The sequence below is a fragment of the Rhipicephalus microplus genome, chromosome 7 (genome assembly GCF_043290135.1).
Source record: "Rhipicephalus microplus isolate Deutch F79 chromosome 7, USDA_Rmic, whole genome shotgun sequence".
Taxonomy (NCBI): domain Eukaryota; kingdom Metazoa; phylum Arthropoda; class Arachnida; order Ixodida; family Ixodidae; genus Rhipicephalus; species Rhipicephalus microplus.
Window position 1 is genome coordinate 12,333,033 of NC_134706.1, and position 7,998 is coordinate 12,341,030.

Sequence of the window (7,998 nt, forward strand, 5' to 3'; positions counted from 1 at the left end):
GCACACGGGCCTACAACATTTCCGCCTCCATCGGAAATGCAGCCGCCGCAGCCGGGATTCGAACCCGTGCCCTGCGGGTCAGCAGCCGAGTACCTTAGCCACTAGACCACCGCGGCGGGGCAGCTCTATGCTCAGCAACCGTGTTGTTATTTAGGGCAACAACCACGAAAATATTCAAATATCGTCTCGGTACTACTTCAAAAGGGCATGAAACTGTAACAACATGTCAGCTTGGCAGTATTCATAGTGCGTGTGCAGTATTTGTCACCGAAGCAATCTTGGTAAAGATGCAGCTTTTTTTATTTTGTTTGCAGCCTTCAATCAGCGCCTAAGCAGAAGGCGCGTGCACATTGTGGCTATCGCTATGACGTAGACGCGCTGCCTCGGAGATTTTTCACCACCCCTACAATCTTGGAGGTCATGCCTGATCATAAACTACATGTGAGTAATATGTTTTTTTTTTTCAGTTTCGATGTCAAAAACGACAATTTTTCGCACACCTGCGGAAATTCCACACGTATTTTAAACGCCATTTTTTCTACAGATCCTCCTTCATATATAACCATGGCACTTTACATGGTCTCAACTATTTTGTTTCGTTTGAGGATGCCTCGAAACCAATTTCCTGGGCGACCTATTGCAATAAAAGTACAGCAAGTAAAATAACACGTTCAACCAAAGCGTTTCGGTACATAGCTGGAGTTACTTTCTAAGTGTTTTTTTTTTGTTTTTTTGCGGGACAAGACGTAGCATCTAGCCGATCCGGATAACAATGCGTACGGAAGCGACGGTATGCAATCCACCAGCAGAACTGCTTGGAAGCAAGACGGCGCTTGTGAGGAACACAGACAGTCAGAACTCTTAGGTTTGTGGAATAGGGGTAAATTTAGGAAAAATGCACATTGGAAATTCAGGCAAAGGCGCCGATGCATCCAGTCAGCATATATTAATAGTCGATCCACCGTCTCCATCAACAGATTGCGTAAACTACGCATCTCAGAAAACAACCCTGAGGTAAAGTGCGACGCATCACAAGCAAGGGAGATATTCACCATCATCATCATCTGTGGCCTGGCAACGCACCGTGCAGGACAAAGGCTTCTCCCGTGATTCGACAATCAACTTGGTCTTGTGCTATCTACGTTGCTCTCGAAAGTTAGTGGTACCTTGGTAATATCGTCTTTCTTGCCTTGTACGAAAGACGATATTGTCAAGGTACAAAGGCGATTCATGGTTTCATCATGGGTTCCAGTATATATATCACTTCTGTCAAACTAGTCTCGGTCACTTTGTACCAGAGGTGATTACAATTGGCGGCTGGTAAAACGTCCCCGAGGCACACCAATCCAACGCTCCACCCACTGTTGACCCACAAAGGGTCCCAGGAAGACAAGAACACACTACGCCTACAGAGGCACTGCAAACGCTACACAGAGCCTTTCTCGCTAAAACATTGAGCAGTCTTTGCGTCCGTTTACGAACTTCTTTTTCTCCCCCTGTCAAATTTAAGGAGGCACAGAACAGTTGATCTTACCAGAATCGGGTCCAGACTAAGCACTCCAACACCGCAGATTTGACCGCTGTCGTCACGCGCTTGTCAATCAATCCGTCCCTGGCTTCCCAGCGTTGTCGACCAGCTGGGAGCCCCTCTCCAGTTAAGGCTTAGCGGAGGGGCCTCTTCGTCCTGCCAGCCAACTGGGTGTGCGAGGCAAAAAAACGAGAGGAGGCACACGCACGCGCAAACCCCACTCTCCTTCTATCACACCCTCCCCCGCACCGCTGTTAAAAAAGCGTACGCTCTCCGTTGCGGCGAGAACAACATACGTAGACGTACGTCTGCCGGAGCTCCACCACCACCGCTAACGCGTGCGGGGACGTTTCAAAATAGCCGCGTGCACCTCTTATTACGTCTCGTAAGAGAACTCTTTTATAGCCTGCATCAGAGAGAGACTTCGAGAGTGGGGGCTTTATAACACGAACTGCAACTGCATCCCGTCTCCGCTTGAGGACATTCCTGGGATGGCTTCATCGTCTTTGTTGGAGACTTTACGACACCGGGGTACGAGACATCTCTCCCCATCCCCTCTCGATTGCATGGCCCCGGCGTGAAACGGCACTCCGTTCGCAATCTTCAACGATCGAAGTCGCGATTAAGCCTAATCTCATTTCTCACCGCGTCGTCTGCTAATTTGTTGTCGATAGCAGGCGACCGCGGCGCAGGCGGGCGATGCATTGGTGCAGCGCAGAAGGAAGCGTCCATCGCGTACGCTTCCTTTGAATCTCTGTGTTCCGGTTACCCAAAGCCGCCAACGCGTTGCACCGTTTTAAAGGTGTCCCATCGGAAGGGTTTGCTTACTACACCTGCCGGCTCGCGGCAGGCGACGCTCGTAACTCTTCGAGACATCTCGCACAGACCATCGCTATAGCTATGGGGGCCTGTGCCGCCGCCTCCTTTTACACCTCCTTACCACCTCTTTGCTCTGAGCCCTTTCTTGAAAGAATCACCTTTGAATGCCAATTCCGAGTGTATGCAACATCTCTCTAGCGTATAAAGAAGAGGGGGAGGCAGTCTTCTTTTTTCCTACCTCATCGTTTTCAGCTCTGATTTTTTGTTGCTGTATGTAGTCCCGCAGCGACGCGACGTCGTGACAACGCAGCGCAACTTCTTCGCAGTCGTAGATCAAATGACTCGTTTCTTTTCTTCTTTTTTTTATTTTTTTGTCACTCGAGCACGTATTTAGCGAGTCGCGCTGGTGGGCTGCACGCTGTGGAGAGATGCTTGCGAGGCCCATATTCGTCGACTTTTTCGCGGTGTACACGCACAGACACAAGTAATATAGAGTCGTGTCTTGTCGCGTGCAGGCGAGAGAAGGGAGAAAGAAAGAAATAAGCGGAAGGACAGGGAGGTTAGCCAGTTTTCAGACCGGCTGGCTACCCTCTGCTGGGGAAGAGGGTAAGGGGAGTAAAGAATCGTAAGGAAGATATGTTACCTAAAAAGGCAGGAAAAAAAAAAAAGAAAGGAGAGCCAGAGATTGAAATATAAAGGAGAAGAGAACACGGTACTGGACAAAGCTGCAATAACTGCAGCTGCCAAGGAACAATCGCTCATCCTCTGCGTGAGTGCACTCATTTCAGTGCGCCAAGACAGTAACTTACCGAAGCGCTAAATAGATTGGATGATCTCCCTTTGTTGTATCAAAGAATTTTGGGTCAAAGGCCAATTCCATCTTCAGCCCAGAAAACTTTGAAAGCATTATTACGTTTTTTTTTTTGCAGGAGAGAGAGTTTTCAGATTGAACGCGTATGTGACACTCGTCGACGGAACTTTACGGGACATGTACAGGCCCTGCGACAAATGTGAGAAAGGAGAGGAGAGGGGGATGAATGATATAATATAGTAGTAGAGCTTAAAGTTGTCTAACCGACAGAAGGCGGTCATTCGAACACTTATACACCATGGCAGAGCGATAGATTCAGCGAGCCCCGCCGCGGTGATCTAGTGGCTGAGGTACTCGGCTGCTGACCCGCAGCTCGCGGGCTTGAATCCCGGCTGCGGCGGCTTCATTTCCGATGGAGGCGGAAACGTTGTAGGCCCGTGTGCTCAGATTTGGGTGCACGTTAAAGAACCCCAAGTGGTCGAAATTTCCGGAGCCCGCCACTACGGCGTCTCTCGTAATCATATAGTGGTTTTGGGAAACCCCACATATCAATCAATCGATTTAGCGAGAAACACATGGAGAGTGGACGATCTCTTGCCCTGTCTGTGTGTTTGTATGTGCATGCTTGTGACTTCTATAATTGCCGACATTTTTTGCGGTGCACGCGTACAAACACACATCGGGTAGTGTCGTGTCTCTTATAGCGTGCAGGACAGGGAATTTTCTGCGGACGTGCGTTATACAACCGGCGACAAAAGTTTACGGGACGTGTACGAGCTTTATCGGCAAATGTGAGAAGGAGGTGGAAAAGATAGAAATATAGTATAGTATGACTGCAAGTCATCGAGCAGATATAGGTTCTCAATGGTAATTCGAACACTCGTGCTTCATGGCAGAGTGAAATGACTACGATAAAAGCAGGACAATCAATTGCCCTGTTTTTCTGTATGAGTTTAGTGCTTGTTCTATTTTGATTGGTTGATTGATTTGTGGGGTTTAACGTCCCGAAATCACCATATGATTATGAGAGACGCCGTAGTGGAGGGCTGGGGAATTTCGACCACCTGGGTTTCCTTAACGTGCACCCCAATCTGAGCACACGGGCCTACAACATTTCCGCCTCCATCGGAAATGCAGCCGCCACAGCCGGGATTCGATCCTGCGGCCTGCGGGTCAGCAGCCGAGTACCTTAGCCACTAGACCACCGTGGTGGCGCGCTTGGTCTATTTTATTATGCATTCTGTTTGTACGTCACAATGCATTTGAACACGTTTCGTATCATAGAAGTGTGAGATATTAGGCCAGCCACACGTACAAGCTGTCTATACGAAACAGCTCTATCGTGCGGAAAGAGCTGTGTTGGCCAGACGGGGCACTGCGTCAACGATCAAGCGAGGGAACATGCTCTCACTCTCAAAAAAAAAAAAAAATGAGGACGGTGCGCGTTTAAGCGCGCGTGTGAGTTCATGTGGATGCATACCGCGATTCACGCAGATTAGGATCGTTGGTAAAAGCAAAATCAGGGTAGCGCGAGAAACTTCGAAGGCGTTTTACGTGCGTAAACGGGGTATTTAATTGCGAAACTTCACTCGCCCTGTACGAGTCGGAAGCATGGTATCTATAATTCGTGTGTTCCTATGGCGTGATTAGGTAGACGACGGCTCGCGCGGGTTACGCATGCGTGGACGAGAAGCCGGTTTATATTCAACGTTTTCGCTCAAGGAATGAGCATTTGCAAGTGAGCGCCTGTCTCGTCTATTTGTTTTGTTTTCTTGGTTTGCATTGTGGTCATGTTTTTGGCGCGAAATTGACTATTTCAATCAGACATGCACCAACTAGCCCAGCAGCGAGTACTACTAGAGTATACGAGCAGTAGAGTCGCCTGTTCTGCAGGTCTCTATGTGCGAGTTTTGCGTGCTGCTGTCGCGCTGCAGTGGTGCATGATTGTAGTTGTAAGGTTTTGTTTATGGAAGGATATACATACGAAAAAAGGGAAGGAACACACACAAACTTTTTTTTTTACTACTGACTATACCGCAACTGCATAGAGCATGAGCAGTTGACACCTAAGCGGTGGTTGACAGTGATTGGAAGGCGAGAGAAGTAAGAAGCTAGGAAAGGAGGAGAGGCTAAAGTGAAAGACTGTGTACACATACTTACAAATATATTTGATATGTCTGCCATCCGGAGCGGCAAAGAGACATATGGGAGGTCAGACAGGCTTTAGGGTGAATGGCTAGCCAGTGTTCTGGAAAGGGGTAAAAAGGAATTAAAGAGGATAGAAGCTACAGGAGACGCTACAAAAGTAAGAGAGAGGGCGGCATTCCTCAAAGTGTGTCTTTAAGCGCACTTCTCATTATATAGGGCCAAGGCCCTTGAAGCCATCGGTTCATCACTCGATAAATTCAGCAATATGTGCCTAAGAAAGGTAAAGAATAGAGCCAAAAAACAGTGTGAACGCCTAAACCTTGACAAGTTACGCAGGGCCAGCGCCCGTGTCTTTCCTCGTGTCTGCCCGTTCTCGTCAATGCGCACGCACTGTTTTCTCCTCTGCATGAACAACCATCCAGCTCGAAATGTGTTATTCCTGTCAATATAAGAACAATAACGTGTTCAGCTTTTCTTTGTTGAAGGCAGTGCCATCTACCGTCCTACTGATAGTGCGCGCGTGATGTCAGGAACACCGGTTGTTGAGGTGTTCGTACTCCAACATGACGGTTATGATGTACGTTATCACTTTTACTAGAGCGTACGTTATCACTCTTACCCCGTTTCGTTTAACCTGCTTCATTGTGATCTTGAAGGGTGAACTTGTTGGTTAGTTAGTTGAACGTATCGTAGAGACACAACGCGAAAGACGAGGGAATTAAAGGCACACAAACAGCCACACGTAGCGCTGACTGGTAACCAAGTTTATTGCAGCTAGAAACGTTGCAGGACGCTAAGAAAGTTCTTATTTTTAACCAACCAACCAACCAAACAACATTAAATCATCATTGTGTTCTAGTTTATGTTTAGAGTTTTGTCATAGGCACATTCGTTCCGCTGACTAAAGGCCGCTGCGAAGCTTTCACTTGTTGATCCCGTGTCACAGGCATCGGCCACTAGAGGTATACAAAGAAAGAGAGCACGTCCCGTATGGCTGTCACCCAATTTCGCATTCTTCACTCTTTAGGCTGCGTGTTCTAGCGCTGCTCACGCGCGTGGTCAAGCGTGCAGCGTATGGTCTGTAGAGTAATAAAAATCCATATCCTTGCCGCTCACAGCTTTTTTTTTTTAGTGTCATAATGACATAACGTCTGCTGGTGCAAAAATAGCAGACGAAAAAAAAAAAAGAAACTATATCTGCTCTCTCTACAACAGTCTACGAAACTCGAGAACAATTAAGTTGGCAGTCCTTTTAATTAATTTCACGATGTTATATGTTCGCGTTACCCTCCACGCATTCGTGGCGGCGGAGTCGGTCGTAAATGTCGCCATATTGCTTCAACTCGCGAAACGAATATGACTCACCCGCCGACGTTGCTTTCGCGAGTTGCTAGTTTCGTGCGTCCACGTTGCCGAAGCGACTTGTTCCGTTAACCGTCTTGCCTTCCTGCGGCGGAGTTGAGAAGTCGTATATCCACCCGCGCATCATATAACTTATGCACGCGACGAGAGGGAAAACGCGATGCAAACCCTGCTGCCTACGGGAGCAAAAAAGCCTTGCATTACACGAGTGCAATAATAAATAACAGTTGCTTAGCTCGGATATGCCAGGATATACGTAGCGTGAGCTACGTATACGGACGCACTGACGGATGAACCGCGGACGGATAGACGAACCACAGATGAACGGACGAACCGTGCACATACACAGACAGACGGACGAACCACGCCCGCACGGACGGACGGACGGATGGAGGCAACATCGAGTGAACAATCTCGCGCGAGTCAAGCGCCAGGCCTTCGGTGCGACGTGTGACGTCACTGCTCCTCGCGCATGCGCAGAACTGCTCATCATAGGCCACGCAAAACTGCTCAACCTCGGCCAGTGTAACTTACGCTACAAAACTAAAGTCACGTGGCTCTGTAATTAATGTTGTAGAGCCGTGTGCTCAGATTTGGGTGCACGTTAAAGAACCCCAGGTGGTCGAAATTTCCGGAGCCCTCCACTACGGCGTCTCTCATAATCATATGGTGGTTTCGGGACGTTAAACCCCACATATCAATCAATCAATGGCTCTGTATTAAGTCGCCCGAATGACTAGGATGCTTCCGCTTTCAAGTCGCCATAGTAGAAAGGATGGCTTTCGCCGTCGAAAGTCATTTGTTCTCCTCAGTCAGTGAATTGATAGTTTGCACGTGAAGCCATTAAGGCAGACACTCAACGTAATGATGCTCCAACATGGCGGCTTTGATAACCTGAAAACAGCATTGTCTAGTGGCAGATAAACCGATTCTACGGGATAAGTACACTGCCAGAACGTTATTGGAATGAATAACGAAGTAAACACGCTTCGCCACTTATAGTGTGTTCGTGCACCAAAATGGTGGTTAGACCCGGAATCTTGTCAGGCTCAGGCGTTGACACGGTTACAAAGAGCGACGACGTATTCAATGTGTACCAGTAGGGGCCGTCATCCAAGTGGTCTGGCAACACTAGGCTGGGGATGGGATCTGAACGGCATGAGCAACGCTGTGTGCGTGCCATGCCTTTACATGGTGTCAGAAAATGATCTGGAAGTCTGACTCCCGAGCCTAACTTGCCCGCTCACCATGGATAGCCTGCCCCCTTTGAACGCTTGGTGCTCTTTGACAACATCGCAGAGAACTAAAAACGCTTCCATCAGCGCATTGA